The sequence below is a fragment of the Triticum aestivum genome, chromosome 3D (assembly GCF_018294505.1).
Source record: "Triticum aestivum cultivar Chinese Spring chromosome 3D, IWGSC CS RefSeq v2.1, whole genome shotgun sequence".
Taxonomy (NCBI): domain Eukaryota; kingdom Viridiplantae; phylum Streptophyta; class Magnoliopsida; order Poales; family Poaceae; genus Triticum; species Triticum aestivum.
Window position 1 is genome coordinate 585,451,067 of NC_057802.1, and position 21,199 is coordinate 585,472,265.

Sequence of the window (21,199 nt, forward strand, 5' to 3'; positions counted from 1 at the left end):
ATTGTCGTGCTGATACTGCAGTAGCAATCAGGTTGATTTTAGTACCAGAAATGGATATCCTCTTTTTCTCCCTCCTTGGATTACCAATGCCAAACTACTTCACGTACGACAGATAACTTTCCGCGTGATCCAAAGGTCCTGGTCCAAGTAAATCGTACAAATCGTGCGCTATGTATGTAATAATATACTAGGACAGCGTTAGGCGACTCAGGGGACGAAACCCTAACGCCGCCACACCAACCCCCCTTCCCCTCCTTTCCTCTCGCTGCTGCTTGAGGGGGTCGTTGGGCTGGCACGTGGCCGCCGAGGAAGGTGGCGGTGAGGATATTCTCCGCCCCACGGTCCGCATGGGGCGATCTTGGATCTAAGGCAGCTGCCTCCACGGCGAGGGCGTCGCCTCCTTGTAGTAGGTGGCGGGCCCTGAGGTTGAGCGCTGTCCCCTTGGCCGTGTGGGCGGTGAGGCGGCGGCGGACGGGGGTCGTCTCCGCCGGCTGTTGATGCAAGATTTGAAGATGGCGGACACGGGCGTGCTGCTCAGCTAGCTCTGCCATTTCGGGATCCCGACAGCCTCTGGTTCGCCGGATCTGGTGGTTCCGCAGCAGGCTTGGGGAAAGGGACATGAACCAAGGGGAATCTTTGGGCGGCGATGGCCACAATGTCGGCGGTGTTCCAGGCGCCATCCTCCAATCTGTAGCCGTCATCGAGGTCCGCTCCTCTCCCATGTGTGTCCCTGGTGAAAATAAAAATCCTTTTAATTTGGTCGACGACGGCGCTCTGGCGTCGTCACCTTCTTGAAGGCGTCGCCAACAAAGCTCTCGTGCAGGTGTTCAACCGCTGCTTGCGGTCAATGTGCTCTTCATTGGTGCGGCGTCCAGTGGCAGGTCGGGTTCCTGCCGGAGCTTCAGATGTGCCCTGTGGGCTCGTGCATTTCCTTCTCGCCGTGTCTTTGTTGGTGCCTTTGTCTGGTAGTTTGGGTTGTGCACCGTGCTGGGTTTCGAAGGCAAGCGTCGTGTTGGCTGAGGTGTTTCACGAGATGAGGTGCTGGTGCCTGTCGTCCACCTTGGGCCTTCGGTTTCTCAATGCTCATGCGTGCTATGGGGGAGCAGCTCTGCCATGCCGACGGTGCGGTGCCCTACTAACCAGGGTGATAGGGCATGTGTTGTCCTCTTCAGAGGTGGAGACAGATGGGATAGATGGAGTGACACCATTGTGGCCTCGGGGACGATGACACATGGATTTCCACCGGCAGCGAGCCACCTCCCTAGCCCCGTCTCCTCTTGGACTCGATCGCGGCGTCGACCGGTGGCATCATTGTGAATGCTTCTAAGTTTGTGATGTTTGGTGTTATGTTAGCTGGCTCATTAGTTTCCTCTATTTTTTCGTTGTTTTTTATATTTATGTTTCTATGTTCCTTCTTGGTTTATAAGGGCGTCATTGAGTTAACGTCGGGCCTCGGCCTTATTTCTAAGAGGACAGAAAAACACACACAAGAGAGAGATAGATGTGCACAAAGAACAAAGCCGGCTTCTTCCAACCTTTGGTTTTGAGCTTGGGAGCTAATAAAACTTCATTAGTTCACAAGTGTGCATTTGAGATCGGGAGCAGAAACTCCACATCTCTTTAGAGAAATAGCAGCAGATCCCGCAAAACACCCGTCCGTCATAATAATCGTCGATATACGGGACCGAGATGAATTTTTGTCCAGCGCAAATCCCAGAAAAACGCCCCATCCGCCAAAAAATTTCAGCCGGTCCCCCCCCCCTTGTTTTGTCAGTACCTCTATCCCACCCGCGAGTTGGTGTGAAGGAAATTTCAGCTCACGCCCGCTTGGCCTCCGCCGCCGCCGCTGCGTCTCCTCGCTAAGACTTGTTGCCCCTGGTCATCCTGCGCCATCGGCTGCTTCCGCCACCCCCACCGCATCTTCTCCAGAAATTTTGGAGGTTAGGGGTGGCCTTTGTTTCCCCGTAGGCGCGCAGCCTCCGCCGGCGCCATGGATCCTCCCTGGAGCTCGGCGCGCGGCCTCATAACGGGCAGATCTGGTTGGTCCGGCCACTAGTGAGCCGCGGAATCTTCCTCGCTGCAGTCGTGCACAACGGCGCTGCAGATTTGGGGCCGTGGGGAAGAAGGGGGCGACTGCTTTGCTTCCGGTCGACGGTGGAGAAGAAAGGATCGGTTGATGGATTTGCTACCATGGTAGATAATTTCTAGTGAATTTGTATGCTCAAATCTTAGGCCCGGCGATATGTTAGACTAAATCATTTATTTTTTAGATGGATGATTGGAGTTCGTCATCGTTATCGGAGTGGGATGATTCCGACATAGAGGAGATGATTTTTGATGACTATGTTGACCACCTCGTCTTGTTGCATCTCCGCGAAAAATTTGAAGCTGGCTCGAAGAGAAAGCACTGAGGACCGACTGTTGGTCGACTTTGCATTCCACACGAATGAGCTCTCGGACACAACATGCTCATGAAGGACTACTTCGTCGAGGTACCGACCTATCCCGCTCTCCTCTTCCGTAGGCGTTATTGAATGCGTATGTCTCTTTTTAGGATGGTCGGGCATTCTTGGCAGTGTGGATTGCATGCATTTGGAGACGGAAGAACTGACCGGTGGCTTGGGCCGGGCAGTACACCGGCCACTAACGTAAGTTCACTATTGTGATTGAAGCCATGGCTTCACACGACTTGTGGATCTTTGGATTGCCGGGGTCTCTCGATAATATCAATGTGTTGCATAGATCACATCTTTTTTGCTCAGCTAGCTAGTAAAAAAGCTCCAACTTGTAACTACACCGTCAGTGGACATGACTATACCATGGGATGTTTATCCTTCATGGTCAACATTTGTCAAGACCATAAGTGACCCAAAAAAGCAAGAATCGCTTTTTCCCGCAAGCACAAGAAGCATGCCGAAAGGATATTGAGAGGACATTTGGTGTGCAAGCTTGGTTTGCCATTGTTCGAGGTCCTCCTTGCTACTGGGATAAAAAATCCCTCTCAAATATCATGACTGGTGTGTGTAATTCTACACAACATGATTATTGAAGATGAGATTGATTTAAACTTAGAGTTTTACTATGACAATATTGGTAACCGTGTGAAGCCTGAGAGGGACCTAAATGAGATGAATGCATTTCTTGAAACCTACCAGCAGATTGAGAACGGTGGAACGTACTATCAGCTCTGTGATGATATTGCTGAGCACCAGTGGCAACTGTATGGGAGATAGACTCCCATTTTATTCAACAAATCTTATATGAATTCGTGTGTGTTTGAACAATTATTTGCATTTCGGACCATTTGTTTTTGTATTAATTATTTGAATTTCAACATTTGTTGTAATTGAGATGATTGTATTGTATGATGCTAAAATATTTATAAGTTTGATTTATATTGTGGTTGTATTAAGTTTTTTGGTGGGAGTTGTATTTTTTTTTGCGGGGGGTTGTATTAAGTCTATATTGTTGAAAGTCATGAATTTGCAAAATCCCGGAAAAAGATTTGTGGTTCCGCGAGGCCTCTAGCGCGGAAAAAATCCTGTAAACTCGTACTGCAAAAGTTTACGATACTTTACGGGATCTATTTCGTTGGAGGCCTCGTGGTACCATAATTTCTTTTATGGGCGGCCGTTAAAATGATTTCGTGGGACGGGGATATAACTGATCTGGTACCGTAGCTCTTATTTGCTATTTCTCGGACAGGACACGGGATGCTGGTGCGGACTCAGAACCCCACTGCCGTCCGCCCATTGCAGCAGGAGCGTGTTCCGTGGCCGCTATGAAAGACCAAAATCGATCCAGGCCAAGGCCAAGCACTAATATTTCACATGGTACCAACAAAACAGAGCCTTGACTCCAAAATAAAAAGACCTTTCGACAGCAAGGAAAAGCAGCTTTCAGCTAGTACAACTTCACTGTCGTATCTTTTGTTGTTTCTGAATCATTGTCGTACTGATACTGCAGTAGCAACCAGGTTGATTTTGGTACCAGGAATGGTGCAAATAAATATCCTCTTTTTCTTCCTCTTTGGATTGGCAATGCCAAGCTACTTTACGTACGACAGACAGCTTTCCGATGTTTGTACGACGCCTGATCCAAGTTAATCGTACAAATCGTGCCGTATGTGTATGTAATAGTACCGTCAGACTACTGCTCGTATGTAGGATCGTCCTAACTAACATTAGGACCTACTCCCTCTGTCCCATAATATAAGTGCATTTTTGACACTAGTCTAGTGTCAAAAACGTTCTTATATAATGGGACGGAGGGAGTACTATAAGTTCCTGTCCACAAAAAGGCTAGGCAACTACTGGGCCGGTAAGGTCATTTTTGAGACAGATTGTATAAACTTGAAGCAAAGTTCCGCCTCCATCTGGGGTTCATCAAGTACCGAGTTGAGTTTTCCCCTAGAATTTGTAACACTCCAGCGCATATGCTGGCAGGTCTTGGTGCTAGGGAAATTGGTAGTGACCATATTTTGTGGATCACGAATTTTCCCGCCGATGTAATCCGTGCAGTGGCCGGCGATTCCGCCGTGACCACAGGTTAATGGAATACTAAGTGTTCCATTTCAAAAAAAAAAAAAACTACTGCTATAAATTACTGATTTTCACCTTGTGTCGGTAGCCTTTTTGTTGCCGGACGCCGGTGGCCAAACAATACGAGGCTCGCCAACATCCTGAAACAATTTACAACGGAAGTTGCGCCATAAGTAGCCACACACCAATTGCTAATTGAGACGCATGTTTGCTCCATCGGGCTCATGCTTTTCTGCTGCTGGACTTTCGTAGCACAACAGATTTGCTCGGTTGGGCTCATGCTTTTTTGCTGCTGGACTTTCGTAGCGCAACAGATTTGCTCCATTGGGTTCATGTTTTTTTGCGGCTGCTGGACTTTCGTAGCACAACAGACTGCCATCACTTCTGATCTGGTACTGTGGTTAGCACATGCATATACATATACTCCATGTCTATTATAAACATACGGACAAAAAAATGACAAATACATACAAATGCTCTTTTGATGATCAGGGCATTCTTAGCGCACTCCACCTACTTCAGGGGAAGTTGGCTGCGTCGATTGTGACGTTCAACCGATTGTCTGCCCATGCGATGCAGTGTTTGGAAAGGAAGGAGAACCCATCGTTAAATGTGGCCAAAGTAGGTACTTGGAACACGAAAAGTACATTTGGCTACCGAGCTTCCGGTAGCTCTTTACTTTTTCTTTTTCTTTTTTGTATACTTTATTTCCGCATCTCAAAAAAGACAAATACGTACATCAAAATGGCCTTAGGCACTACTTGTTTATGTTTTTGCTTGAGTCAATTACACTGGTTGTGCTTGAACTTGGCGCAAATGTTCATTCTGGTGTTAGAACTTGCGGCATACATCGAACTGGTGCAAAAACCTGGCTCAAGCATGCAAATACGGTGTAAATCTCAGTTGTGTGAGCCCAAGCCGCTTAGGCGCGCCAGCGTGGCATGTGGCTGCTGTCAGCGACTGAAAGGCAGAGACGAGGGTGTGGGGCCTGTGTTTTTTGTGAAAAAACCCTCATAATTTTTTTTATTTCTGACGAAAAAAGCTGTCAAACGTTGGAGGAGTGGTATTTTTCTTTTTTTTCACCTCTATGACCAGTGGGTCCCGTCTGACGGAGTGAAGATTATACACAAGTGACAGATTGTTAGCACACACACTATCCTACCACTCCAACCGCCACGCCTTAGTGGGACTAGAATCCATAATTTAGCATAATGTAGTACGCGTATTCTTTTTTGGGAAATTTGCGATCAGCGCTCATGGACCTGAAATAGGCCGCGATCAGTGGGGCCCATTTGCCTCTATTCTTTTTTTGGAAATTTGTGAAAGGTATATAAGTTCTAATCTCAGTAATAAAAATAACATTTAAATATTCGTGGGTTATAAAATGTTGTACATACAAACAAAAGTGCTTACATTTAGAAATTGTTCACGTATTATTTTGAAATATTCATTTATTTAAAATAATATATAGTAATTATAAAAAGTTTGTATAATATAAAATAATTCAAATATTGTTAATGTTCATAATTTAAAATATAAAATATTCATATGAATCTTCAATCAGGGCTAATATTTAAATTATATAATTTTTAATATAAGTCATGAAAGAAAATTATACACAAGTGAATATTCATAAATATTTAGTATAAATGTTTGTAATAATTATTTTGTATAATTTAAATATAATATGCAAGTGTATTTTTTTAATTAAACGTTTTTATTTAATAAACATTTTAAATGTCCGCATTTACTAAACAATTTTATATAATACATGATGTATAGTTAAATGTTTTATTTACTATTCATGGTTTGTATATATAATATTTATAACACACGAATATTTAGAAATTAGTGTTATTATTTACGTTTTACAAATATTTTAAAAAAACTAGCGCATGCAAAATGGGTCGCACTATCTGTGGCTCATTAAAGCCTTACATGTGTCCTCCTTATATAACATGTAGACGTGTTATCGATTTGATTCAACAGAGCTTGAATGGTGTAGGATGCATTTGGTTATCTGCATCGTTTTTAGGCACATTGCATACTTGTCCAAATTGGGTCCGGCTGAGCATATGCAGGCAAAAAACCAACATTTGCATGTTGCCTGCATCCCCTCTAGCTTGCATGTGCCAAAACGGAAGGTGTGCTATTTGGTTGCGAACTTGTTTCAGGGGAAACACAAGTCCGGTTGTTTGGTTACATCCAGGACAGTTGTGTTGTAACCTCCTCCTCGATGTGGTGAGGTTACTAGAGACACACATGAAAAGAACTAAACGAGAGCAACAAAACAAACTTAGGCACAAACACAAGTCTTAACCACGCATCACAAGTATTAAACCAACATAGTACGATGAGTTTTAAACGAAACCCAAATCTTAAACCAACAACCAACAAGGAACGGGCAACAAGAGCTCAGGAGGGCACGGCAAAGACGTTGTCGTGCTCCTTGCACTTGGTGACCATCTCCACGCCCTCGTCGCTGAACACGATCACCTTCATGGTGTCGGGAGTCTGCAGCTTGAACGTCAGCATGTACCCGATCATGATCTGGTGAACAGCGGCGAAGGTGGCCCAACCCTGTTCAAGGGTGACCCTCCCGTCAACCACCCTCATCGTCACCCTCCAAGCGCAGCCCGTGTTCGTCTTCAGTTTGAACTCTGTAAGGACAAGAGGGAAGTGCTTAATGAACTCCAGAGGCATTGGCAGACTCTCCAGCTTTGGAGCAAGGATACCCTTGCAGAAGTGGCTTGGTCCTGACTCCTCATGGTAGTGGACATAGTTCCTTCACTTGGCGCTTGGGTGATCCTGCACCAGCACTTCAACCAATGGCGGCACGACCTCCTTGTCCTTCTCCAATTGTGGCATGACCTCCTTGCCCTTGTCCATCTGCATTATGAACATCACCATGGAAGTGTACTCGAACTTCAGTATCATCGATGACATGCACAAGGAGGCCGACGCTATGATGAAGAAGGCTATGCCGGACAAGCTGAAGACACTGATTCCGGACCCAGCCAAGGGTGGAATGTCATTGGACATCCTGCGACGGGCCATGAATCAGGCAGACTCCGGTGATGCTGGACAGAGGGTAAGATGGGCCAAGTACATGCAGTACAAGGCCCCTCAAGACCAGTGTGTCGTGGAGTAGTGGAGTAGGACATTCGGGTCGCCGGAGGACGACAACGACGAGGTGCAGATGGTGGTCAGGGTGCCGACAGCAGGCGACCGTGCAAGACCCATCGTTCTTGACAAAGACGATGAGGAAGAAAAGAAGATGGATACGCCACCCCCTACTCCCCCCCGCCACTTAAAGCGACTCCAGGATCGCCACAGCTAGACAAGAAGTTTGCACCCCAATCCCCACCCCTGATATATGTTGGGGAACTTAGCATGCAATTTCAAAAAAATTCCTACGCTCACGCAAGATCTATCTAGGAGATGCATAGCAACGAGAGGGGGAGAGTATGTCCATGTACCCTCGTAGACCGAAAGAGGAAGCGTTAGCTTAACGCGGTTGATGTAGTCGAACGTCTTCGCTATCCAACCGATCAAGCACCGAACGTACGACACCTCCGAGTTCTGCACACGTTCAACTCGATGACGTCCCTCGAACTCTTGATCCAGCAAAGTGTCGAGGGAGAGCTTCGTCAGCACGACGGTGTGGTGATGGCAATGGTGATGTGATCTGCGCAGGGCTTCGCCTAAGCACTATGACGATATGACCGGAGGAGTAAACTATGGAGGGGGGCACCACACACGGCAAAGAGAACAATTGATGTGCTTTGGGGTGCCCCCTGCCCCTGTACATAAAGGAGGACGGGAGGAGGCCGACTATAAGGGGCGCGCCATGGGGGGGGACCGACTAGGACTCAAAGTCCTATTCGCCCCTCCCCCCTTCCTTCTTACGGAGGGGAAAGGGGGAAGGAGAGGAGAGGGAGAAGGAAAGGGGGGCCGCGCCCCCTCCCCTTGTCCTATTCAGACTCTCCTTGGGGGGGGGGGGGTGCCACCTCCTCGTGGGCTGCCCTCTCTCTCCCCTATGGCCCATGAGGCCCAATACTTACCCCGGGGGGTTCCGGTAACCTCCTGGTACTCCGAAAAATACCCGAAACACTCCGAAACCATTCCGGTGTCCGAATACTATTGTCCAATATATCAATCTTTACCTCTCAACAGTTTCGAGACTCCTCGTCATATCCGTGATCTCATCTGGGACTCTGAACAATCTTCGGTCACCAAAACGCATAACTCATAATACAAATCGTCATCGAACGTTAAGCGCGCGGACCCTACGGGTTCGAGAACTATGTAGACATGACCGAGACACATCTCTGATCAATAACCAACAGCGGAACCTGGATGCTCATATTGGTTCCTACATATTCTACGAAGATATTTATCGGTCAAACCGTAATGAAAACATACGTCATTCCCTTTGTCATCAGTATGTTACTTGCCCGAGATTCGATCGTCGGTATCATCATACCTAGTTCAATCTCGTTACTGGCAAGTCTCTTTACTCGTTCTGTAATGCCTCATCCCGCAACTAACTCATTGGTCACATTGCTTGCAAGGCTTATCGTGATGTGCATTACCGAGAGGGCCTAGAGATACCTCTATGACACTTGGAGTGACAAATTCTAAACTCGATCTATGCCAACCCAACAAACACCTTCGGAGACACCTGTAGAGCATCTTTATAATCACCCAGTTACGTTGTGATGTTTGATGGCACACAAGGTGTTCTTCTGGTATTCGGGAGTTGCATAATCTCATAGTCAAAGGAATATGTATAAGTCATGAAGAAAGCAATAGCAATAAAACTTAACGATCATTATGCTAAGCTAACAGGTGGGTCTTGTCCATCACATCATTCTCCTAATGATGTGACCCCGTTCATAAAATGAAAACACATGTCTATGGTTAGGAAACTTAACCATCTTTGATTAACGAGCTAGTCTAGTAGAGGCTTACTAGGGACACTATGTTTTGTCTATGTATCCACACATGTATCAAGTTTCCGGTTAATACAATTCTAGCATGAATAATAAATATTTATCATGATATAAGGAAATATAAATAACAACTTTATTATTGCCTCTAGGGCATATTTCCTTCAGTCTCCCACTTGCACTAGAGTCAATAATCTAGATTACATTGTAATGATTCTAACGCCCGTGGAGTCTTGGTGCTGATCATGTTTTGCTCGTGGAAGAGGTTTAGTCAACGGGTCTGCAACATTCAGATCCGTATGTATTTTGCAAATATCTATGTCTCCCTCCTTGACTTGATCACGGATGGAGTTGAAGCGTCTCTTGATGTGTTTGGTTCTCTTGTGAAATCTAGATTCCTTCGCTAAGGCAATTGCTCCAGTATTGTCACAAAAGATTTTCATTGGCCCCAATGCACTTGGTATTACACCTAGATCGGATATGAACTCCTTCATCCAGACTCCTTCATTTGCTGCTTCCGAAGCAGCTATGTACTCCGCTTCACACGTAGATCCGCCACGACGCTTTGCTTGGAACTGCACCAACTGACAGCTCCACCATTCAATATAAATACGTATCCGGTTTGCGACTTAGAGTCATCCGAATCAGTGTCAAAGCTAGCATCAACATAACCGTTTACGATGAGCTCTTTGTCACCTCCATAAATGAGAAACATATCCTTAGTCCTTTTCAGGTATTTCAGGATGTTCTTGACCGCTGTCCAGTGATCCACTCCTGGATTACTTTGTTACCTCTCTGCTAAACTTATAGCAAGGCACACATCAGGTCTGGTACACAGCATTGCATACATGATAGAACCTATGGCTGAGGCATAGGGAATGACTTTCATTTTCTCTCTATCTTCTGCAGTGGTCGGGCATTGAGTCAGACTCAACTTCACACCTTGTAACACAGGCAAGAACCCTTTCTTTGACTGATCCATTTTGAACTTTTACAAAACTTTATCAAGGTATGTGCTTTGTGAAAGTCCAATTAAGCCTCTTGATCTATCTCTATAGATCTTGATGCCCAATATATAAGCAGTTTCACCGAGGTCTTTCATTGAAAAATTCTTATTCAAGTATCCTTTTATGCTATCCAGATATTCTATATCATTTCCAATCAATAATATGTCATCCACATATAATATTAGAAAAGCTACAGAGCTCACTCACTTTCTTGTAAATACAGGCTTCTCCGAAAGTCTGTATAAAACCATATGCTTTGATCACACTATCAAAGAGTATATTCCAACTCCGAGAGGCTTGCACCAGTCCATAAATGGATCGCTGGAGCTTACACACTTTGTTAGCACCTTTAGGATCGACAAAACCTTCTGATTGCATCATATACAATTCTTCTTGAAGAAATCCATTAAGGAATGCAGTTTTGACATCCATTTGCCAGATTTCATAATCATAAAATGCGGCAATTGCTAACATGATTCGGACAGACTTAAGCATCGCTACGGGTGAGAAGGTCTCATCATAGTCAACTCCTTGAACTTGTCGAAATCCTTTCGCAACAAGTCGAGCTTTGTAGACAGTAACACTACCATCAGCGTCAGTCTTCTTCTTGAAGATCCATTTTTTCTCAATGGCTTGCCGATCATCGGGCAAGTCAAACAAAGTCCATACTTTGTTCTCATACATGGATCCCATCTCAGATTTCATGGCCTCAAGCCATTTTGCGGAATCTGGGCTCATCATCGCTTCCTCATAGTTCGTAGGTTTGTCATGGTCTAGTAACATGACTTCCAGAACAGGATCACTGTACCACTCTAGTGCAGAACGTATTCTGTTTGACCTACGAGGTTCGGTAGTAAATTGATCTGATGTTTCATGATCATCATCATTAGCTTCCTCACCATTTGGTGTAGGCATCACTGGAACTGATTTCTATGATGAACTACTTTCCAATTCGAGAGAAGGTACAACTACTTCATCAAGTTCTACTTTTCGTCCCACTCACTTCTTTTGAGAGAAATTACTTCTCTAGAAAGGATCCATTCTTAGCAACAATTATTTTGCCTTTGGATCTGTGAAAGAAGGTGTACCCAACAGTTTCTTTTGGGTATCCTATGAAGACGCACTTCTTCGATTTAGGTTCGAGCTTATCAGGCTGAAGCTTTTTCACATAAGCATTGCAACCCCAAACTTTAAGAAACGACAGCTTAGGTTTCTTGCCAAACCATAGTTCATACGGTGTCGTCTCAACAGATTTAGACGGTACCCTATTTTAACGTGAACGCAGCTGTCTCTAATGCATAACCCCAAAACGATAGTGGTAAATCAGTAAGAGGCATCATAGGTCGCACCATATCTAATAAAGTATAGTTACGACGTTCGGACACACCATTACGATGTGGTGTTTCAGGTGGCATGATTGTGAAACTATTCCACATTGTTTTTAATGAAGGCCAATCTCGTAACTCAAATATTCACCTCCGTGATCAGATCGTAGAAACTTTATTTTCTTGTTACGATGATTCTCCACTTCACTCTGAAATTCTTTGAACTTTTCAAATGTTTCAGACTTGTGTTTCATTAAGTAGATATACCCACATCTGCTCAAATCATCTGTGAAGGTTAGAAAATAACAATACCCGCTGCTAGCCTCAACACTCATCGGACCGCATACATCGGTATGTATTATTTCCAATAAGTTAGTTGCTCGCTCCATTGTTCCAGAGAACAGAGTTTTAGTCATCTTGCCCATGAGGCATGGTTCGCAAGTACCAAGTGATTCATAATCAAGTGATTCCAAAAGTCCATCAGAATGGAGTTTCTTCATGCGCTTTACACCAATATGACCTAAATGGCAGTGCCACAAATATGTTGCACTATCATTATCAACTTTGCATCTTTTGGCATCAATATTATGAATATGTGTGTCTCCACAATCGAGATTCAATAGAAATAGACCATTCTTCGAGGGTGCATGACCATAAAAGATATTATTCATATAAATAGAACAACCATTATTCTCAGACTTAAATGAATAACCGTCTCGCATTAAACAAGATCCATATATAATGTTCATGCTCAACGCTGGCACCAAATAACAATTATTCAGATCTAAAACTAATCCCGAAGGTAGATGTAGAGGTAGCGTTCCGACGGCGATCACATCGACCTTTGAACCATTTCCGACGCGCATCGTCACCTCGTCCTTAGCCAATCTTCTTTTAATCCGTAGCCCCTGTTTCGAGTTGCAAATATGAGCAACAGAACCAGTATCAAATACCCAAGTGCTACTGATACGTCTCCAACATATCTATAATTTATGAAGTATTCATGCTATTATATTATCCATCTTGGATGTTTAATGGGCTTTTATATGCTATTTTGTATGATTTTTGGGACTAACCTATTAACCTAGAGCCCAGTGCCAGTTTCAGTTTTTTTCCTTGTTTTTGAGTTTTACAGAAAAGGAATACCAAACGGAGTCCAATTGACGTGCCAATTTTTGATGATTTTTTATGGACCAAAAGAAGCCTCCGGAGCAAAAGAGTTGGGCCAGAAGAGTCCCGAGCTGTCCACGAGGGTGGAGGGCGCGCCCACCCCCCTGGGCGTGGGCCCCTGCCTCGTGGACGACTCGGGAACCTCCTTGACATGAGACCTACGCCAAAAATTCCTATAAATACTGAAACCTCCAGAGAACAGAATAGATCGGGAGTTCCGCCGCCGCAAGCCTCTGTAGCCACCAAAAACCAATTGGGACCCTGTTCCGGCACCCTGCCGGAGGGGGATCCCTCACCGATGGCCATCTTCATCATCCCGGCGCTCTCCATGACGAGGAGGGAGTACTTCACCCTCGGGTCTGAGGGTATGTACCCGTAGCTATGTGTTTGATCTCTCTCTCTCTCTTGTGTTCTTGATTTGGCACGATCTTGATGTATCGCGAGCTTTTCTATTATAGTTGGATCTTATGATGTTTCTCCCCCTCTACTCTCTTGTAATGGATTGAGTTTTCCCTTTGAAGTTATCTTATCGGATTGAGTCTTTAAGGATTTGAGAACACTTGATGTATGTCTTGCATGTGTTTATCTGTGGTGACAATGGGATATTCATGTGATCTACTTGATGTATGTTTTGGTGATCAACTTGCGGGTTCAGTGACCTTGTGAACTTATGCATAGGGGTTGGCACACGTTTTCGTCTTGACTCTCCGGTGGAAACTTTGGGGCACTCTTTGAAGTACTTTGTGTTGGTTGAATAGATGAATATGAGATTGTGTGATGCATATCGTATAATCATACCCACGGATACTTGAGGTGACATTGGAGTATCTAGGTGACATTAGGGTTTTGGTTGATTTGTGTCTTAAGGTGTTATTCTAGTACGAACTCTATGATAGATCGAACGGAAAGAATAGCTTTGTGTTATTTTACTACGGACTCTTGAATTGATCGATCAGAAAGGATAACTTTGAGGTGGTTTCGTACCCTACCATAATCTCTTCGTTTGTTCTCCGCTATTAGTGACTTTGGAGTGACTCTTTGTTGCATGTTGAGGGATAGTTATTTGATCAATTATGTTATTATTGTTGAGAGAACTTGCACTAGTGAAAGTATGAACCCTATGCCTTGTTTCCTAGCATTGCAATACCGTTTACGCTCACTTTTATTACTTGTTACCTTGCTGTTTTTATATTTTCAGATTACAAAAACCTATATCTACCATCCATATTGCACTTGTATCACCATCTCTTCGCCGAACTAGTGCACCTATACAATTTATCATTGTATTGGGTGTGTTGGGGACACAATAGACTCTTTGTGATTTGGTTGCAGGGTTGTTTGAGAGAGACCATCTTCATCCTACGCCTCCCACGGATTGATAAACCTTAGGTCATCCACTTGAGGGAAATTTGCTACTGTCCTACAAACCTCTGCCCTTGGAGGCCCAACAACGTCTACAGCTACTACGAGTATTAGTAAGGTACACATCAATAACATGTATATCAAATATACCTTTGTTCACTTTGCCATCCTTCTTATCCGCCAAATACTTGGGGCAGTTCCGCTTCCAGTGACCAGTCCCTTTGCAGTAGAAGCACTCAGTTTCAGGTTTGGTTCCAGACTTGGGCTTCTTCCCGGGAGTAGCAACTTGCTTTCTATTCTTCTTGAAGTTCCCCTTCTTTCCCTTGCCTTTTTTCTTGAAACTAGTGGTCTTGTTAACCATCAACACTTGGTGTTCTTTCTTGACTTCTACCTCCGCAATTTTGAGCATTGCGAAAAGCTCGGCGATGGTCTTGTCCATCCCTTGCATATTATAGTTCATCACGAAGCTTTTGTAGCTTGGTGGCAGTGATTGGAGAACTCTGTCAATGACAGAATCAGCTGAAAGATTAACTCCCAGCTGAGTCAAGTGATTGTAATACCTAGATATTTTGATTATGTGTTCACTGACAGAACTGTTTTCCTCCATCTTGCAGCTATAGAACTTGTTGGAGATTTCATATCTCTCAACTCGGGCATTTTCTTGAAATATTAACTTCAACTCCTAGAACATCTCATATGGTCCATGACGTTCAAAACGTCTTTGAAGTCCCGATTCTAAGCCGTAAAGCATGGCACACTGAACTATCGAGTAGTCATTAGTTCGAGCTTGCCAGACGTTCATAACATCAGCATCTGCTCCTGCAGCAGGTCTTTCACCTAGCGGTGCATCAAGGAAAAAATTCTTCTGTGCATCAATGAGGATAATCCTCAGGTTACCGACCCAGTCTGTGTAGTTGCTGCCATCATCTTTCAACTTAGCTTTCTCTAGGAACGCATTAAAATTCAAGGGAACGGTAGCACGGGCCATTGATCTACAACATAGATATGCAAAAACTATCAGGACTAAGTTCATGATAAATAAAGTTCAATTAATCATATTACTAAAGAACTCCCACTTAGATAGACATCCCTTGAGTCATCTAAATGATCATGTGATCCATATCAACTAAACCATGTCAGATCATCACGTGAGATGGAGTAGTTCTCAATGGTGAACATCTCTATGTTGATCATATCTACTATATGATTCACGTTCGACCTTTTGGTCTCAGTGTACCGAGGCCATGTCTGTACATGCTAGGCTCGTCAAGTTTAACCCGAGTATTCCGCACGTGCAAAACTGTCTTGCACCCGTTGTATGTGAACGTAGAGCTTATCACACCCGATTATCACGTGGTGTCTCGGCACGACGAACTGTCGCAATGGTGCATACTCAGGGATATACATTGAAATTTAGTGAGGGGTCATCTTATAATGCTACCGCCGTACTAAGCAAAATAAGATGCATAAAAGATAAACATCATATGCAATCAAAATATGTGACATGATATGGCCATCATCATCTTGTGCCTTTGATCTCCATCTCCAAAGCACCGTCATGATCTCCATTGTCACCGGCTTGACACCTTGATCTCCATCGTAGCGTCGTTGTCGTCTCGCCAACTATTGCTTCTACAACTATCGCTAACGCATAGTGATAAAGTAAAGCAATTACATGGCGATTGCATTTCATACAATAAAGCGACAACCATAAGGCTCCTTCCAGTTGCCGATAACTTTTACAAAACATGATCATCTCATACAACAACGTACATCACATCATGTATTGACCATATCACGTCACAACATGCCCTGCAAAAACAAGTTAGACGTCCTCTACTTTGTTGTTGCAAGTTTTACGTGGCTGCTACGGGCTTCTAGTAAGAACCGTTCTTACCTACGCATCAAAACCACAATGATGTTTCGTCAAGTTTGCTGTTTTACCCTTCAACAAGGACCGGCCGTAGTCAAATTTGATTCAACTAAAGTTGGAGAAACAGACACCTGCCAGCCACCTTTATGCAAAAGCACGTCGGTAGAACCGGTCTCATGAACGTGGTCATGTAATGTTGGTTCGGGCCGCTTCATCCAACAATACCGCCGAATCAAAATAAGACGTTGGTGGTAAGTAGTATGACTATCATCGCCCACAACTCTTTGTGTTCTACTCGCGCATATCGTCTACGCATAGACCTTGCTCGGATGCCACTGTTGGGGAACGTAGCATGCAATTTCAAAAAAATTCCTACGCTCACGCAAGATCTATCTAGGAGATGCATAGAAACGAGAGGGGGAGAGTATGTCCACGTAACCTCGTAGACCGAAAGCGGAAGCGTTAGCTTAACGCGGTTGATGTAGTCGAACGTCTTCGCGATCCAGCCGATCAAGCACTGAACGTACGACACCTCCAAGTTCTGCACACGTTCAGCTCGATGACGTCCCTCGAACACTTGATCCAGCAAAGTGTCGAGGGAGAGTTTCGTCAGCACGACGGCGTGGTGACGGTGATGGTGATGTGATCCGTTCAGGGCTTCACCTAAGCACTACGACAATATGAACGGAGGAGTAAACTATGTAGGGTGGCACCGCACACAAGTAAGAGAACAATTGATGTGCTTTGGGGTGCCCCTGCCCCCGTATATAAAGGAGGAGGTCGGCCACAAGGGGCGCGCCATGGGGGGGGGAACCCACTAGGACTCCAAGTCCTATTCGCCCCCCTTCCTTCTTACGGAGGGGGGAAAGGGGGAAGGAGAGGAGAGGGAGAAGGAAAGGGGGGCGCGCCCCCTCCCCTTGTCCTATTCGGACTCCCCTTGGGGGGCGCCACCTCCTCGTGGGCTGCCCTCTCTCTCCCCTATGGCCCATTGATAACCCACAAGTATAGGGGATCAATTGTAGCCTCTTTCGATAAGTCAGAGTGTCGAACCCAACGAGGAGCTAAAGGTAGAACAAATATTCCCTCAAGTTCTATCGACCACCGATACAACTCTACGCACGCTTGACGTTCGCTTTACCTAGAACAAGTATGAAACTAGAAGTGTTGTTGGATAGGTTTGCAAGATAATAAAGAGCGCGTAAATAAAAAGTAGGGGCTGTTTAGATAAAGACACAACTAAATTAGTTTTAGTAGAGAGCTTTTTGTCACGACAAAGTTATTTGTCCCTAGGCAATCGATAACTAGACCGGTGATCACTATTGCAATTTTATTTGAGGGAGAGGCATAAGTTAACATACTTTCTCTTCTTGGATCATATGCACTTATGATTGGAACTCTAGCAAGCATCCACAACTACTAAAGATCATTAAGGTAAAACCCAACCATAGCATTAAAGTATCAAGTCCTCTTTATTCCCATACGCAAACAACCTACTTACTCGGGTCAGTGCTTCTGTCACTCACGCCACCCACCATAAGCAAATCATGAACATATTGCAAACCCTACAGCGGGGATCCCTCACGCTTGCGCGACACGGAGAGCACCATAGGACAACACCAATAATAAAACATGCAACTCAAACCAATCACGATCATCAATTAACCCATAGGACAAAACACATCTACTCAAACATCATGGGACAGCCATACATCATTGGGAAATAATATATAGCGTTGAGCACCATGTTTAGGTAGAGATTACAGAAGGTAAAAGAGGGGTTACACCGCTGCATAGAGGGGAGAAGAGTTGGTGACGACGGCGGTGAAGTTGTTGGTGTAGATTGCAGTGATGATGATGGCCCCGGCGGCACTCTGGTGCCACCGGAAGCGAGGGGGAGAGAGCCCCCTCCTTCTTCTTCTTCCTTGGCCTTCTCCCTAGGTGGGAGAAGGCTTCTCCCTCTGGTCCTTGGTCTCCATGGCGTGGGAGGGGCGAGAGCCCCTCCGAGATTGGATCTGTCTCTCTGTCTCTCTCTGTTTCTGCGTTCCCTGATTCTGCCCTTTCACCGTTTCTTAAATTCTCGGAGATCCGTAACCCCGATTGGGCTGAATTTTGGACACGATCTCTATCCGGATATTAGCTTTCTTCCGGCGAAAGAAGGGCATAAACCGCCTTACGGGGTGGCCACGAGGGCCCAGGGCGCGCCCCCTACCTCGTGGCCCCCTCGGGCATCGTATCGCGTTGATTCTTCTTCCCAAAAATCACATATATTCCAAAAAAAATCTCCATCAGTTTTTATCCCGTTTGGACTCCGTTTGATATGGATTTTCTGCGAAACAAAAAACATGCAACAAACAGGAACTGGCACTGGGCACTGGATCAATATGTTAGTCCCAAAAATAGTATAAAAAGTTGCCAAATGTATATGAAAGTTGTAGAATATTGGCATGGAACAATCAAAAATTATAGATACGACGGAGACGTATCAGCATCCCCAAGCTTAATTCTTGCTCGTCCTCGAGTAGGTAAATGATAAAAAAGATAATTTTTGATGTGGAATGCTACCTAGCATAATCTTGATCACATAATCTAATCATGGCATGAATATTAAGACACGAGTGATTCAAAGAAATAGTCTATCATTTGACATTAAGACAATAATACTTCAAGCATACTAACCAAGCAATTATGTCCTTTCAAAATAACATAGCCAAAGAAAGCTCATCCCTACAAAATCATATAGTTTGGCCATGCTTCATTTCTGTCACACAAAATGCTCCCATCATGCACAACCCCGATGACAAGCAGAGCAATTGGTTCATACTTCTTAACGCGCTTCAGCCTTTTCAACCCTCATGCAATACATGAGCGCAAGCCATGGATATAGCACTATGGGTGAAATAGAATATGATGATGGAGGTTTGTGTGAGAAGACAAAAAAGGAGAAAGTCTCACATCGACGCGGCTAATCAACGGGCTATGGAGATGCCCATCAATTTATGTCAATGTGAGGAGTAGGGATTGCCATGCAATGGATGCACTAGAGCTATAAGTATATGAAAGCTCAAACTGAAACTAAGTGGGTGTGCATCCAACTTGCTTGCTCATGAAGACCTAGGGCATTTGAGGAAGCCCATCGTTGGAATATACAAGCCAAGTTCTATAATGAAAATTCCCACTAGTATATGAAAGTGATAACTCAATAGACTCTCTTTATGAAGAACATTGTGCTACTCTCAAGCATTAGTGTGGTAAAAGGATAGTAACATTGCCCCTTCTCTCTTTTTCTCTCATTTTTTTGTTTTCTTTTTGTTTTCTTTTTTTGGTGGGCTTCTTTGGCCTCTTTTTTTATTTGGGCTTCTTTGGCCTCTTTTATTTTTTTAAAGTCCGGAGTCTCATCCCGGCTTGTGGGGGAATCATAGTCTCCATCATCCTTTCCTCACTTGGGCAATGCTCTAATAATGATGATCATCACACTTTTATTTACTTACAACTCAATATTACAACTCGATGTCTAGAACAAATATATGACTCTATATGAATGCCTCCGGCGGTGTACCGGGATGTGCAATGATCTAGCGTAGCAATGACATCAAACGGACAAGCCATGAAAAAATCATGCTAGCTATCTTATGATCATGCAAAGCAATATGACAATAAATGCTCAAGTCATGTATATGATGATGATGGAAGTTGCATGGCAATATATCTCGGAACGTATATGGAAATGCCATGATAGGTAGGTATGGTGGCTGTTTTAAGGAAGATATAAGGAGGCTTATGTGTGATAGAGCGTATCGTATCACAGGGTTTGGATGCACCGGCGAAGTTTGCACCAACTCTCGAGGTGAGAAAGGGCAATGCACGGTACCGAAGAGGCTAGCAATGATGGAAGGGTGAGAGTGCGTATAATCCATGGACTCACATTAGTCATAAAGAACTCATATACTTATTGCAAACGTTTATTAGCCCTCGAAGCAAAGTACTACTACGCATGCCCCTAGGGGGATAGATTGGTAGGAAAAGACCATCGCTTGTCCCCGACCGCCACTCATAAGGAAAGCAATCAAAGAACACCCCATGCTTCAAATTTGTCACACAACGTTTACCATACGTGCATGCTACGGGACTTGCAAACCTTAACACAAGTATTTCTCAATTTCACAATTACTCAACTAGCACGACTCTAATATCACCATCTTTATATCGCAAAACTATTGCAAGGAATCAAACTATCATATTCAGTGATCTACAAGTTTTATGTAGGATTTTATGACTAACCATGTGAATGACCAATTCCTGTCATCTCTCTAAATAGATATAAGTGAAGCAAGAGAGTTTAATTCTTTCTACAAAAGGTATGCCCACGCTCTAACAAATATAAGTGAAGCAAAAGAGCATTCTACAAATGGCGGTTTTCTATGTGAAGAGAAACAGGCAATCCAAACTTCAAATGATATAAGTGAAGCACATGAAGCATTCTATAAAGCCATACTCAAAAGATATAAGTGAAGTGCAAAGAGAATTCTATAAATCAACCATGGACTATCTCATACCAGCATGGTGCATCAAACAAAAGTTAAAACTAAATGCAAAAGACGCTCCAAGACTTGCGCATATCGCATGAATGAAACGAATCCGAAAACATACCGATACTTGTTGAAGAAAGATGGGATGCATTCCGGGGCATCACCAAGCTTAGACGCTTGAGTCTCCTTGAATATTTACTTGGGGTGCCTTGGGAATCCCCAAGCTTGAGCTCTTGCCTCTCCTCCTTCTCCTCATATCGAGACCTCCTCGATCATCGAACACTTCATCCACACAAAACTCAACAGAAAGCTCGGTAAGATCCGTTAGTATAATAAAGCAAATCACTACTCTAAGTACTGTTGCAAACCAATTCATATTTTGTTTTTCCATTGTAGCTACTGTAATATAACTTTTCCATGGCTTAATTCACTGATAGAAATCG